This window comes from Fukomys damarensis, unplaced genomic scaffold (genome assembly GCF_012274545.1).
Source record: "Fukomys damarensis isolate Sample0158 unplaced genomic scaffold, DMR_v1.0_HiC HiC_scaffold_38, whole genome shotgun sequence".
NCBI lineage: Eukaryota > Metazoa > Chordata > Mammalia > Rodentia > Bathyergidae > Fukomys > Fukomys damarensis.
The window spans coordinates 11288015-11303485 of NW_022900950.1; the positions used below are offsets into that span (position 1 = coordinate 11288015).

The 15471-nt window shown below is 34.2% G+C and overlaps 1 pseudogene; it reads left to right on the top strand.

The window, feature by feature from the left end:
* The first annotated feature begins 2737 nt into the window (after nucleotides 1-2737).
* LOC117284688 lies at nucleotides 2738-2902 on the top strand (annotated as a pseudogene).
* Nucleotides 2903-15471: the final 12569 nt, after the last annotated feature.

Genomic DNA, 15471 nt, shown 5'->3' on the forward strand with positions numbered 1-15471 from the left:
TTTTTTTTTTTTTTTTTTCCATTTCCAACATCCTGGGAGATCCAGAGTCTAGAAGAGTAGGGTTGTCACACAAGATACAAGATGACCTATGGACATTTGAATTTCAAATAAACAAGAAAAAATTAGCCCAAGTATGTCATTTGGAGTATGCTCATACTTAAAAACTTGCTATTTATCGAAGTTCAAATTTAGCTGGTCAATTTTTGCTCTTGCATTGTTGTTTTGTCTTTTGGCTCCAAGTTGGAGTGTCTCAAGATCTCAACTTTGCCTCTACCCTGATTCTTATCCCCACATATAATTTCAGGCTGATCAGTGAGGGAAAGAGAGGAGATGAATTCTGTGCCACAAAGAGGAGTGAAATTCTAAAGTAGTTTAGAACAGCCGGGACATTTTGTCTTGAAAAAGTGACAGGAAATTCTAGGTTCACCATAAATCTCATTAAAGGGTAGTGACAGAGAGAACAATTTTATGATTTGTGCCCCAGCAATTTTAGGTTTTCTCAGTGAGGACATGAAATGCTAAAAGCACGATAACCAAACCCAAGCATGGATTGTCATTAACGCTACTGAGGGATGTATCTAGCTGCACATATACTAATTGGCACCCATCCCCAGAAATCGAAGCAATGAGTCTCAGAATAACAACCCTTCCACTGTGGGAGGACAGATACAAGAGCTTTGACGTAGGCTCTTATAGACCAGTGCAGGTTTGGGAAACACCAGGGCTGCGATTGTGCTGGAAAGAAGGACTCTCCAGGCTCTTTTTCAAAGCTCCTATGTGGACATAAAGTGCTTGGCTAGATGTTTATGTGAAATCTCATGACTGCCGCCTTGATAGAGTTTGTTGAGGATGCTGATTCCTCCATTGCCTCCAGGGAGCTTTTGTGAAAGAAGGATGTCTAGAAAGTGATATTTAAATGCCAACTCAGACATTGATTTTTTAAAATTTATTTATTTATTAAATTTTTGGTACCGGGGATTGAACTCAGGTCCTTGCGCTTGCAAGGCAGGCAGTGGCACCACTGAGCTAAATCCCTGGCCCAGACATTGATGTTTTTTTTAAACTGAGCTTCATCTTCAAGAAAGAAAGAATAACTGCACCATAAGAGTGGCCCAAGTCTTACCATGTGCTGTCCCTCCATGAAAAATTTGGACATCAGTAAAACAGGTTCCTCTAGTGAAACAGACAGACAATAGATGACTATTTGCAAACAGGAAGGTGCATGAAAAATTCTGGACTTGTTCCAAAGAAAGAAACTTTGAGCCCTGGCTGGAATAGGTCATGGAGATGCTTAGAGACTGCAGACATGCAAAAGAATGTTTCTTTTCCATCTCTGTCCTGGAGAATTAGGCAAGTGAGGCAAAGATAAAGTAAGCAATATAAGGACACCTGTGGCACGCTGAATGCCTACCAATTTAGTTAACTTTTCTCTTGTTCTTCCTTTTGTCCCCAAGTTTTTGTCCCCAACTGCCAAGATGATAACGAAGCACAAACTTTCATTTCATGAATTCTATAAATAGAACAGGAGGAAAGTTTCCATATATTTATTTCTTGCCAAATGGAAACTGCACGAGGCCTAACATCTCCTTCATTGAGTGTATGTAGTGATTTGTAGAGTTTTACTTAATTATTTATTTTTAAAGAGATGGTTCAGGCTGGCCTCAAACTTGTAACTCTCCTGCCTCAGTCTACCAAGTAGCTATGATTACAGGTGGACTCCACTGCTTGCAACTTCAGATGTAGCTCTGAAATATATATAATACATGAACCCATGTGTCCTCTACTTCCTGTTGTTCCTGTTATTGTTGTGTATTTATTGTGTTTCCTACTACACTACTTGGAAATTGTAGGGACTGCGCTGCAAGTTTTCCAGCAGAGCAATTTAAAGGACAAGGGTCACTTTTCCTCCAATATATTGGACTCCTTCTAGGACCCTCCTGTGGCAGGCAATGGACGCCCGCATCATTCACGTCCCACAACAGGATGTTAAAGAAGCCTCAGCAGACAGGACACACACCATCTCCCTCTTCTGCCTCAGACACACCTTAGGACCTCGTGTCCAGCACTGAGGATGCTTCCTGTCATGCTGCACTCCCGAGGAAGTACCACAACCCTGCCTGTTTGTCTCTCTGCAACACCCACCATCAGCCACCCAGACCCCCGGATGGGGGCCACAAGCACAAGGGGCCTGGCTGATCTCCAGGGCACTGAGAACAGGGTCCAGAAAGAACAATGGAGGAGGACAGGGGTGCACATTCCCCCTTAGAGGAAGACTTTTACTCTTCTCTAAGAAGTTCCTTCTTTTGTAGACTTGCAAATCATGCTTGTGGTGTCACCTAGGCACCAGATTGTGGCTAGCTCAGACAATTTGTTGCATAACCAGTGATCAGGTGAGAAGATCAGTCCAATAAATAAGCAGTCAAAAACTGGAAATGTAGTGATAGCTCTTTTCAGCATGTGATACAAATACAAGTTCCTGGTTTATGGAAAAATATTGCGGTTTGTTTTGTTTTTGTATTACATCACAAAGCACGTCGATAACTATGTAAATAAATATGTAAATATGTAATATTATAGGCTGTAATGTGTAATAAATAATAAAAATGTACATAGCTGCACCTTTATAAGGTGTAATTGTCACTCATTAAGCATTGCAAGCTACTAAACTAGTTTAAAGTTTTTAAGATCACTTTTGTTATGCTTATTTTGGGTTTGCTTTATTAGAATTAACTTTCAAATCGCTTCTCGGCCTTTTGGCTAAGATCAAGTGTAGAATTAACTTTCAAATTATAAAAGAAATACAAAGAATGATACAAAAATGGTAAAAACAAATGACAAATCTTGCCTTCTCTTAGCCTTTTCCACACTGCATACCCAATATCTGTGGTGGGGCATACGTTTCTTCCCACCTGCTCCATATTTGTAAAGACAGACTAGAGCAGTGTATCACTGCATAACAATGTGTGGCTGCCTTTGGGTTTGTTATTGTTGCTGTTTCTGGTTTACAAGTGTCTAATCTTTTGTTGTACACAGTCTTTGTTTGGCTTTTACTTTTCTCCTACCAATAACTCACAAATGCTAATACGGCTGCACAACATTACTTTGGACAGTAAGAACAATTTCTTCAACATTTTTCTGTTGATGAACAATTTCACCTTGTTTGCAAGTTTTTTCACAGAATGCAACATTGATTTACATAAGTTTTTATACGCACCTTTACATATTTTTTCCAAAAGAAAATGTTTAATGTTTGCAAAACATTATACAATAATTATCATATAATTATAAATTCTTTCCTAAAAGCGCTCTGCGTCCTTCCATGTACTAGAATCAGAACATCATTAAATCCATAATTGTAGTTGAATTTCATTATTTATCCATTGTTTTGTTTCCTTTTTAAAAATTTCTATTCTTATTTTAACAGAGAACATTACATTACATACTTAAAATTATGTAATATGTCATTACATAATAGGTATGAACTATTTGCCTTTTTTACATAAGCATAACATTTAATTATTTAATTAGGAAATGATCAACTCATTTTATTTTATTTTATTTTCCTCATTGAGTTTATTGGTACATTTTAGATATACAGTGTGGTTACTTTCATCATTGGGACTGTGACAGGTCTTGGTTCTCATTTTTTCCCCTTGTCCCTGCCCTCCCTTCACCTCCTCCTCCCTTTCCCATTTACAAACATTTTATTTCCATTTTTTCATTTTCTCCTTTTTTCTTTCCCTTATTACCTTTCCCCTACCCTTTGCATTTTCCCTACACCTTTAGCCCTTTTCTTCCTATTTCACATTGTCAATTATCTCAGTAGGATCTTATGTATTATTATAGTTTGTTCACACCAGAGAAACTATTCAGTTTTTACATGTGTGACTTATTTGTTTCACTTAAGAGGATATCCTCAATGTGTATCCATTTTCCTATGAATGAATCTAATTTCTCATTCTTTATGGCTGAGTAGTATTCCGTTTTATAGAAAAACCACATCTTTGTTATCCAATTTCCAACTGATGGGCAAATGGGCTCTTTCCAAGTTTTGGCTATTACAAACTGTGCCACTATAAACATAGGTAAAATCGATAAACACTTAGCTAAACTTATCAAAAAAAGGAAAGAAAAAGCTCAGATTCATGCAATCAGGAATGAAAAAGGCAAAGTCATAACAGACCCAACAGAAATCCAGAGGATCGTTAATATCTACTTTGAGAACCTGTACTCAAATAAAATGGAAAACACAGAAGAAATGGACAGATTTCTAGATACTTACGAATTACCAAAGTTGAACAAAGAAGATAAAAACATTTTAAACACCCCAATCACAATCAGTGAAATTGAAAATGTAATTAAAAATTTACCAACAAAGAAAAGCCCAGGTCCTGATGGATTCACTGCTGAATTTTACAAAACATTTAGAGAAGAACTACTGCCATTACTCTCTAAACTTTTCAATGAAATTGAAAGGGAAGCAATACTTCCAAATTCATTCCTGGAAGCAAGTATCACTTTGATTCCCAAACCAAGGAAAGACTCAACTAAAAAAAACAACTACAGGCCAATCTCCTTAATGAATATAGATGTAAAAATCCTTGATAAGATACTAGCTAACAGAATACAGAGAATCATCAAGAAGATCATACATCCTAACCAAGTCAGATTTATTCCAGGGATGCAAGGATGGTTCAACATACGTAAGTCAATCAATGTAATACACTATATTAACCTTTACATATTTATAAGGTTTATGTCCTTAAGAAAGATTTCCCAAAATATACTGCTCTCCTTTCTTTAGGGGACATGTACTCTAAATTTTAGTAGATAATGTTCCATTACATTTCAAAACTTGTGGCAACTTGGGTTCGAGGAACAGTGCCTGGGAACATCTCTACTTCTTTGTCCTCTAAATAACTGAATGTTTTCAACCTTCTAGTTTTTTAGTGCTAACTTATGGGTAGAAACAGAGTAGCATTTATTTTTCATTTGCATTTCTATTTCTGTTGCTGGCTTGATTTTTTTTTTTTTTTTTTTTTTTTCAAAGTAGTTTTTCTTTTCATTTCCTTCTTAAGTTGTAGAACCTTCTTATCGTTAGGCACAATTACACTTATTCTACCATATACTGTATGTTGCAGATATCTTGGCAAAATTGATTTTTTTATAATTTGATGTTTTATGGTGTCTTTTGCCATGCAGAAATTTTTTATTGTTATGTATTTAGATTTATCATTTTCTGTTTCTGAGGAATCATTCTACATTTACTGGGAGGAAAATACTGATTAAGTAAAACATTAAGCCTTTTAGTTTCCATTTACTTTTATACTCTACTAAATTCACTAAAATATCCCAAATTTACCTATTTTAATACTAAATTTTCTAGCACTATGGGGCTATAAAAATTATTTTCAAAACATAGTTCTGGTTAAAATATTTCTAAATTATTTTTGACATTTCATAGTTCTGCAGAATTTGAATTTACAGTACAATTTTTATTTTTGATAATTAATATGTACTGATATTATAATGATCTTACTCAGCTCTTTCCTACAGTGTTCAGAATACAGTGTTATTTTTTAAAAAAGACAAAAATGAACATCTGAAATGAAAAGACACTTCTCAGACAAACAAATTCAACATCACTGGTCATTTGAGAGATGAAAGTGAAAACAACACTGAGATTCCACCTCACCCCACATAGAATGGCTGCTATCAAGAAATCAACCCATAACAAATATTGGCAGGGCTGTGGGGAGAAAGGAACCCTTCTCCATTGTTGGCGGGATTGCAGACTGGTGCAACCACTTTGCAAATCTATATGGAGAAACCTCAGAAAATAGGATTAGAGGTCCCATTTGACCCAGCTATCCCCCTGTTGGGTATTTTTCCAAAATAATTAAAAGAATCATACCACAGTGATATATGTGCACCCATGTTTATAGTGGCACAGTTTGTAATAGGTAAAACTTGGAAAGAGCCCAATTGTGCATCAGTTGGAGACTGGATAAAGAAGGTGTGGTTTTTCTATAAAATGGAATACTACTCAGCCATAAAGAATGAGAAACTAGAGTCATTCATAGGAAAATGGATGCCTATTGAGTCTGTACTCTTAAGTGAAATAAATAGGATGCACACGTATAAATATTGAATAGTTCCCGGGTGTGAAAAACTAAAAGTGAAAATAAGGTTCAAATTGTATAATTGATAATGTGAAATCAGAAGAAATGGGCTAAAGGAGTAGGGGAAGTGGGAAGAGTAGGGGAAAGGAAAGAAGGGAAAATAAAAAAATATGAGAAAAGGAAAAATGGAAACGAAGTCTTTATAAACAGGGAAGGGTGGAGGGTGAGAAGAGAGGGCAGAGTATGGGGAAAAAAATAAGAACCAAGATCTGGCACATAAAGGTACAAGATCCCAATGACAAATGTAACCGTATTGTATACCTAAAATGTACCAATAAACTTAATGAGAAAGAAAAAGAATACAGTGTTATTCTAAGTATGTTTCCCCTGAAAAACAAAAATTAATGTGTGTGTCATGCATTTCCCTATAAATGCAGAGACAGATTACCAGCCCAGGAGGCAAGTAAATTAGCAAGCAAGGGTAATTCCATCTGTAATTTAACATGTGATAAAAATGCAGTTTAGTATAAAATTCTGTAATTCTCGAGGTTATCTGGATATTTTCTGAATATCTCTTTGCCTTTTATGTTAATATGGAGATGATAATAACTATAGAGAACATTTGCCATGAAAAATCAAGATAAAAATAGAAGATAAATCTCACAGAAAAACCTATTACCAAAGAGGAAGATTTACAGAAAAATAATAGTGTGAAGTTCCTTGAAATTATCAGATATCAATCTGAGCATATAGGAAGTATAGAAACTACTCAGTTATCAAGTACCCTAATCGAATGAAATCACTGCAAGTAATTTACAAATTTGAAGGGCAACAAATGAGAAAGACGAAAAGGCAGCAATTTCCAAAATTAGTACCATTTGATTAATTGTGATCGATTATATTTAATCTACTCAATGACCACTATCTTCTCTTTAATGCAATAATAATTATAGAAAGGAATCAATATGAAAACAATGAATTATAAAACTGTGTCCTAAGTTTCCAGATAATAATAATAGCCAACAGTTCAATGAATGTATTGTAGAGCAGGAATCACTTCAACCATTTGAATGAGCTGCTTAATTAATACTTCACAACAAATTTTGAAGTAAGGACATTGATTATTTCTACACATAATGAGAGAAACATGTGTGAATTACCTATGATTGCTAGAATTCTTATCCACCAGTTAGAAGCCAAGAAAAAATAATCTTTAATGAAAATAATTGTATCTTTAAACCTCAAATTATTTCTATACAACTAACAATTTTTGCAGGAAACTAGAAATAATAGAAAAAAACCACTAAAAACTCCAACTGAAAAGGCCAAAGCTAAAGTGTAAGACTCAATGGCTAAATTAAATAGAAAATTAGATACAATTAAAGGAAACATTAGTAAAGTAAAAGACAAGTGAAAAGAAAATAAGCAATTTAAAGCATGAAGAGACAAATGATCAGAATATTCAAAACAATGTAGAAGGCACAAAGGAAAATTTAAAAGGTCAAAAAGCCTACATTATAAATGTCACTGAAGAAAAGAAAGGTAATGGGTCAGAAGTAATATTTGAAGAGATAACAGCCAAGAATTTTCACCAATTTTTATCATCAGGCATTGGAATATCACAGAGCAATGAAAATTAATGACCTCCAGATACATCTCAGCATCATGGATTAATCTCAAACTCATAATATTGATTCAAGGAAGCCAAACACAAAAGCGCACTATATGATTTTATTAATATAAAGTTTAAAGACATACAAATTACATTCCAATTTGAGAAGTCAGAATAGTGCTTCCCTTTCGAACAGAGGGAAAAGGTACTGATTTGGAGGTTCAGAAAGGAGGCTTCCGATTGCTAGTAACTTTCTATTTCTTGACCTTGTGCTTCTTGTCCAGAAATATTTACTTTGTAATAATGTATATATGTTTTCTTTATTTTGTATATGTTTGTTACACTTTACATAGTCATTTCAAACAAAAAAGAATAGTTATGTTTTATGGGAAATAAAATATTAATACCACAAATTATGATTGGAATATAGTTCTTTAAGAATTATATTTTAAATATAAAACTATTACTAATAAGAATATAATCAATCCAATTTTCTGTCCTCTTTATGTTTTCTATAATTTTAGCCTTTGATAACTTAAACAATGGTCTAATTAATATACTTTAGAAAAAAAGAAAACTTTGTGACAGCTTTGTGACTTGCACAAAATTTTTCTCTTATTTAAAATTTTTCTGATTTACAAAATCAATATATTATGTGAGTAATAAAAAGTACCCATGGGTGTTTTAACTTTTTTGAAATCATGACTTGACTTCTAAATAGTAATAAATGTAGGAGAAAACTACTAGTCATAACATACATTTTGGTTTGGATCTAGGGCAGAAAGTGACAATTATTTCATTAGGTTAAATTTTTTTTTAATATCCAGAAGTCTTTAATAACATGAAATAGAATTTCCAGTATAGGAGGAATGTGGATTATTGTCACTGATATATCATCAATATTTGGAACACTGTTTAAAATACAGATGGTGCTAAATGAATATGTACAGCCGGGTGTGGTGGCACATGCCTGTAATCCCAGCACTCGGGAGGCTGAAGCAGGAGGATTGCTGTGAGTTTGAGACCAGCCTGGGCTACCTAGTGAGTTCCAGGTCAGTCTCAACTACATAGTGAGACCCTGTCTCAAAAAACCAAACCAAAACAAAACAAAAATGAATATGTACAAATACTTTTAAAATTATGTTCAATGTGCAAACCTTAAGATTGTTTCATGGAGGCACATATTATATAATGATTGTCAATAGATCATAAATATAACCAAATTGAGGCAGAATCAACTATTGTTTATGGTGCTCTTGATTAATTTACTTCAGTAGATTTGCCACAGAGAAAAAAAAGATTACATTCTAAATATATATTTATATAATAATGTAACCAAATATTAATTTCTCAGATATTAATATTTTACTATCTTTATATAAATTCAGTTATACAAAAATATAACATTTTTTTCTTAAAATTGCATTACAAGATACATTATAGCCCTTTCTTACTCTTGATATTATTTTAAAACAGTATCAAGAGGATCAGATTATAAAATATTATATTTTCTTGTTGGATGCTTTTAAATTGAATAATCATTTTCTAAAAATTGACCTAGATTTTAAATTTCATATCTCTCTTAAGATTTTTTTTTCATTGAGTTTATTGGTACATTTTAGGTATACAGTACGCATTAGGTTAAATCATGATTATCTGCTCAATGAATCACTGTAGTACAATAACCTTTTTGATGATATCTACATTAAATCATATTTTAATGAGATGAAGAAAATACATGATCATAAATAGTTGAAACTGCTTAGCAGTTTAAAATCAATATGCCAAACATAAAGCAAATGTGTGAAATTTTCTTCTCAATTGGTGTGAATACTAAAACCAGAAGGTCATCTCATTAACAAACTCCTGGGGTCAGGAAACCTAACCATTTACAATTTAAGTTGTAAATAAATAAGTAATCTAAGGCAGAATTGCTAGGGGAGATCTGAAAAGGCATTTCTTTAACCAAGTGTAAGAAAAACAATACCTGTCATCTTCAATAAAAATGAATGTTGAAAATGCCAAGAGTAAAGCTATAAGAACTGATCTATATGTCTGGGCATTCTTTTAAATTTTATCCCGATAAAATAAAGTAGAAATTACAAGAAAATAACCAAACTTAAATGTGTATTATTATAAGATTTTTTCAGATAAATAAATCCATGAATAAGCAAGTACTTAGATATACATTTATACTTCTATTATTAGGTTTATTTTAATTATCTTAAAACTGCTTACTATAGTTCTTTGTTTCTCCTTGAACCATAAGCTCTCCATCTGCAGGAACAATATCTTATTTATATGCTCACAGCCTTATTACACTATGGTACTCGATGACACTTGTTAAATTAAACTGAGTCTTTAAAAATAATCTTAATGTGAAATGTATATATAATAATTCCCCAAGTTGAATGTAAGGATGATGCATTGCAAAATATGCACTAATAAGAAAGAAACTTAAAAATACAGCCAAAAAAGGTCTTATTCTCTACCCCTCCCCTAAAATAAAGTATAACAAGACAAACTTAAACTAGCTCTCTGCATATGTTATTTAAAATGGAAAACAGTGGAATAGAGATTGTGCAGAGATTTCTTATCTCCGCAGAGCTATTCTCTCATCTTCCTTATTAACAGAGATTTTAGCCATGCACTGGCCACTGCAGTGAGCCTAGTACAGCTACATTAGCATGGCTATGGTATCAATGAGTTCCTTCAAAAGAAGAAGGAAAACGGACAAACGTTGTCTTCCTTGAGTGTCTCTTGCTATTGAACTAGTACGTGAGCCAAGTGACTGGAGCTCTAGCTGCCATGTTGGTCATGGAAGAAACCACACAATTCATGGAGCAAAAAAACTAGAAGCTATCAAGCTATCATCCCTTCTAATAGCATGTATCCTCTACACATACTGTATTTCCAAATGTAAATATCCCCACTGTTAGTTTACAAGAAAGACCTAAATATCTATCGTATATAGGCTTCCGCTGCTTTGTTTTGTCTCATTTCTGTTATATTAGCTGATGTTAATTCCAGCTATATAAGGCATAAAAGAAAGAAAACTGTGCATCGAGTACATCAAAAATAAAATTTATTGCTGAATAGGTGTCTTCATGAAGTCATTGCTGCTATAATATCCAGTAAGAGGAGTTTGCATACCTAGCATAAGTGAGTCAAAAGAACAGCAAATCAACCCCACTGGATCCACTCACCACACAAAACCTATCGCCATTGCAACTGCACTGCTGTAAATTTCTCCTTCCTAAACAACATCTATGTTACTGAACCTGTATCAGTATTTCTGAACAGAACATTCCTAGAACATGTAGCTCATAGATAGTGTCAATTGGGTATAATTGGATCCCCAGAGACTTATTGCTATCCTATTTCTCCAGTAAAAAGTATTTTTTCTTTTGCTTGCATTTATTTAATAATTAAGCCTCTTGCCTTATATCTCATTAAATCAAGCTAGCAAAAGGAGATCAGAGCTACACAACATCTGCTGGCAGGTGGTTTTACTTAAAATGCAATTTTAAGTTCTACAGAATGGTAAAAGTTATGGCTCTTCGAACAGATACAGAAAAGAATTTTTGCTAGGCACAGATTGGAATTAAGCAAGTTAAATAATTATGTCATTTTTGAGAATGTATAAAAATAAACTAAAATTGAAAGGGGAAGGAACATGTGTGCATTGATTAGGCAGGAAAGAGACCCAGAAATCTTACAAGGCAGGAGCAGATCCTGAAGATGAGGGTAACTAGTCCTGTCTACAGAAATGGGAACTAGTGAGGAATAAATTACTAAGTACTCAGAAGTTTAAAGCTAAATGCCATTGCGACCTGAGAATAGCAAATCAAAGGAATACTCTCCAACTCAAGGCATGATAAAAGGGAGGCATGTTCAATTATTCCTAGTGGTTGATGGCAGCTCACCAGGTGCTCCTAGACTTTCAAGCGATTTTTTTTTCCTAGATACACCATTAGAAACTCAGTGGCTTATTTCTTCTCCAAACTTACTCATTTTCCTATCTTCCATCTTTACTTGATCCGACATCCACAGACCTTCTCTCTGTTACTCTATTTTCAAGTATCAGTGTCCTGAGTTTACCGGTGAGCAGGACTTGCAGAAGAAACTTTTGTAAGGATGAACCCCTAAGTATATGCAAAGAGCATTTCACCAATTCCACATGTGTAGGGAGACTCTAGTGTAGCCTGTTCTGCCACTTACACGATCCAGTTAAATCTCTAAGTGGGGCATTGGCTCCATCAACTTATACTTAAAAGGCACATGGAGTCCAAATGCACCATAATGAAGTCAAATGGGGACCTCCCGTTCTAACACACCCAATGACTTACCTTCTGATCATTTCTTCCCAATCCATGTTCTTCTCTCTAGCGCCTCACCCCCAGCCCTACCTCTAATGTGCACATTTGTTGCATTTGTTGTATGTTTTGGCTTGATTTGAAAAGATAATGGGAAGTACTAAGTGAGTTTTCTTGTTTTGTGTTGTGTTGGGGATTTTTTTGCTTCAGACTTGTCTGTGTTCCCTCACACTACTTAATAAGTTAGATGTCACTACATGTTAATAAATCAAACATACAGCTTCTGGGCTTAACACAGACGCCAATACAAGATCTTTTGTGGAACTGTTCACCCTTTAGCAAATAATTTCTCTTAAAACTAATATTTAGACCCACCTCTGTGGAATCAATTGCACTTTTCAGCCCTTTTAACTGTGCAACAAAATGTGCTTCTTTGCAATTCAGCTGCTATTTTCTAAAAATATTCTTATGATATGAGAAATGTTAGGGTAAACAAGTAGAAGCATCTAATATCTAATATTTAATATATCATCAATTAAAGGTAGTTATTGGGTGTTTACTATATATAAAGCATGATAGGCATATGGAAGATCCAAAGATGTAAATAATAATGTGTCTAGTTCAGAATCTTAGTAGATCATAAACTTGCAGAAATAATGACAGCAAAGGATAGGAAAAAATGAATTGCAATAGTTACACAGAGAACACAGACTTCTTTGCCGAGAAATAAGCATAAACACGAATCGCCTAAAAACAAAGAAAAAAGAAAAACAGCTGGTTAATATAAATTTCACAAATTTGTGATCATTCAAAAGAATGATAACACCTTTAAATGTATAATTTAGGGCCGGGTATTTAGCTCAGTGGTTCCGCCGCCTGCCTCGCAAGTACAAGGACCCGAGTTTGATCCCCGGTACCAAAAAACAAATAAATGTATAATTTAATTAGTAAAAAAGTTTACTTATGCTATCCAATGGTATATGAAATCTGTTTTGCAGCAGTGGGCTAGAAAAGGTTTAATAAGCTGTTCACCAAAGTGGGAGAAGAGGAAGCCTCTTATTTGCAGCATTTTCTGAAGTTCATGGTATAAATATCCTTTCCATGGCTGATTTCATTCCACAAATTCAATGCCACTGACCACTACATTGGGAAGAGACACTAACTGGAGACTCTGAATAAACTCTGGCCCACCTCTGCTCATGAGAGCTGTTTAGGAAAACGTAAACTAGGTAAATCTTTCCTAACACCAATTTGGCAATATGCTTGCTTCATTTGCCTCCAAATTACGTGTGCCATTTGACACAGTGATTTATTTCATACCTAGAAACTATCCTATTTTCAAATAATCTTTTTAACTTTACACTAAATGCTGTTATCACAATAATTCTGATGGTTTTAATAAGGTGCTCTCTCTCATATATACATATATATATGTATATATATGTATATATACAATATATACAATATATATATAATGTATATATACAATATATACAATATATATATATATATAATGATGGCAATCATTAAGTATGTTTTTAACAAGTACAGAATAACAGGGAAAATGCTTTCATTATATAATTGAATTGAAAAGGCAAGAAAAAGTGATACCATATGATACAAATACAAATACTTTTTTTTTTTTAAACGGTACCAGGAATTGAAGTCGGGCCCTTGTGCTTGCAAAGCAGATGGTGGAACCACTGGATCAAATGCCTGGCTGAAAATACAAATATGTAAAACCTGTATACAAAAAAAAAAAACCTGTATACAGAGGAAAGCAGTGAAGGTACATTACATGTTAACAATGCTCTTTTTGAGCCATTTTTTCTGTAGATATTCAGCCCAACATTTAAGAAATATTTGGTAGTTATTTTAGTCTGGAATATTTTCTTTGTTTTCTACTTTTTATATTTCCAATTTTTGTGCTAATAAATACAATCTATGTATATAATAAAATACTATGTATTAAAGATAACTACAAGAATTTTTATTATGTTAGGTACATGACAAATATAGAGCCCAGGTTTTTGCTTAAAAAGATTCTGGGCATCTAATCCCTAAAACAGTTAGGGACTAACAGATGGCAAAAGAAGAAGATGGCATCAGAAAGAAGGTAGGTATCGTGATGCTTAAGTTAGAACAGTAGCTTTTTAACCACAATTTTTTTTTAGATTGAAAGACCATATATATTTAGAGGCAGAAGAGAAGATAAATGAGTTGTTTACTGAGGAGAATGAAGTCAAAAAGCCAGAGACATCATGACTTCTTAAGGCATTAATCTAAATCATATAAAGGGATCTAGAAGTTGGCAAACTACAACCCACACAGCCAATTCACCCACTGCCTATTTCTATAAATATAAGTGTTAGCAGTGCTCATTAATTCACGCACTGAGCAGAAGGGACTGAAAAACTAATGTAGCTGATTTGATGTCTTTTAATTTCCCTGGCTGTGTGTGTGTGTGTGTGTGTGTGGTAGTGGTAAATCCACCTCACACGTCAAGGCCACTTACTGCTAAATTAGAAATGGAGGTATAAGTATAAAGTTCTTTAAATAAAATGGAGATTGATTACAAATTCAAATGCATTCACACCAGGTGAATGGTCAATTAAATAACTAATTATCTTGAAAAATTAACTGGCTTCTTAAGTGAGTGGCCACACCCCACCACAGAGCTTTCTCAGACCAAACAGGTTTTCAAACCAATTCGTATTCCTACTTCTTTTTTGTTTTTTTGCATGATCAATTTTTGTTATTTATTTATTTGCAGCACTAGGGGATTGAACCCAGGGCTTTTTCACTGAACTACATCTCCAGCCCGCTTCTTGCCCCCTGTATTTCTACTTCTAATGGCTGGGATAGCCAGGCATATATTTTTCACTTTCAATTATCTACTCATTCTATAAGCATATAACAAATGACAACTCTGTGCCAGAAATGATGCTGCTATCTAGGAATAAAGAAAAGAAAGATAGTCCTAACTTCAAAAATCTCCCTCTTCTCTCCCTCTTTTTCCCTCCCTTGTGTTTATGATTAATCCCCCAAATTAAACATTGTTTGGTTTGTGAAAATATTGATTTTGCCCTGACCTGCCCCCAGGATTGTATGGCTGAAATTAAAAAGAGCAACCTTATTCTTCATAATTATCACTAATGTTGGATTCCATCTGATGACTTGGGTTGTTCTCCCTAAAATTCAGGAGACAGAGATGGAAGGCAGATTTCGGTTACCATAAGGGTACATGCAGGTAACATACTGAGAATCTGGATCCAAATGAAATCACCTGAATGAGTGGTTTCCACACACAGGCATGAAGTAAATGAGGACTTTCAGAATAACCTGCACTACTCAAGGATCGTGAATCTGAGCTCTCATGAACCACCACTGTCTCTAAAGCTTTAGTTGCCCAACACAGCAG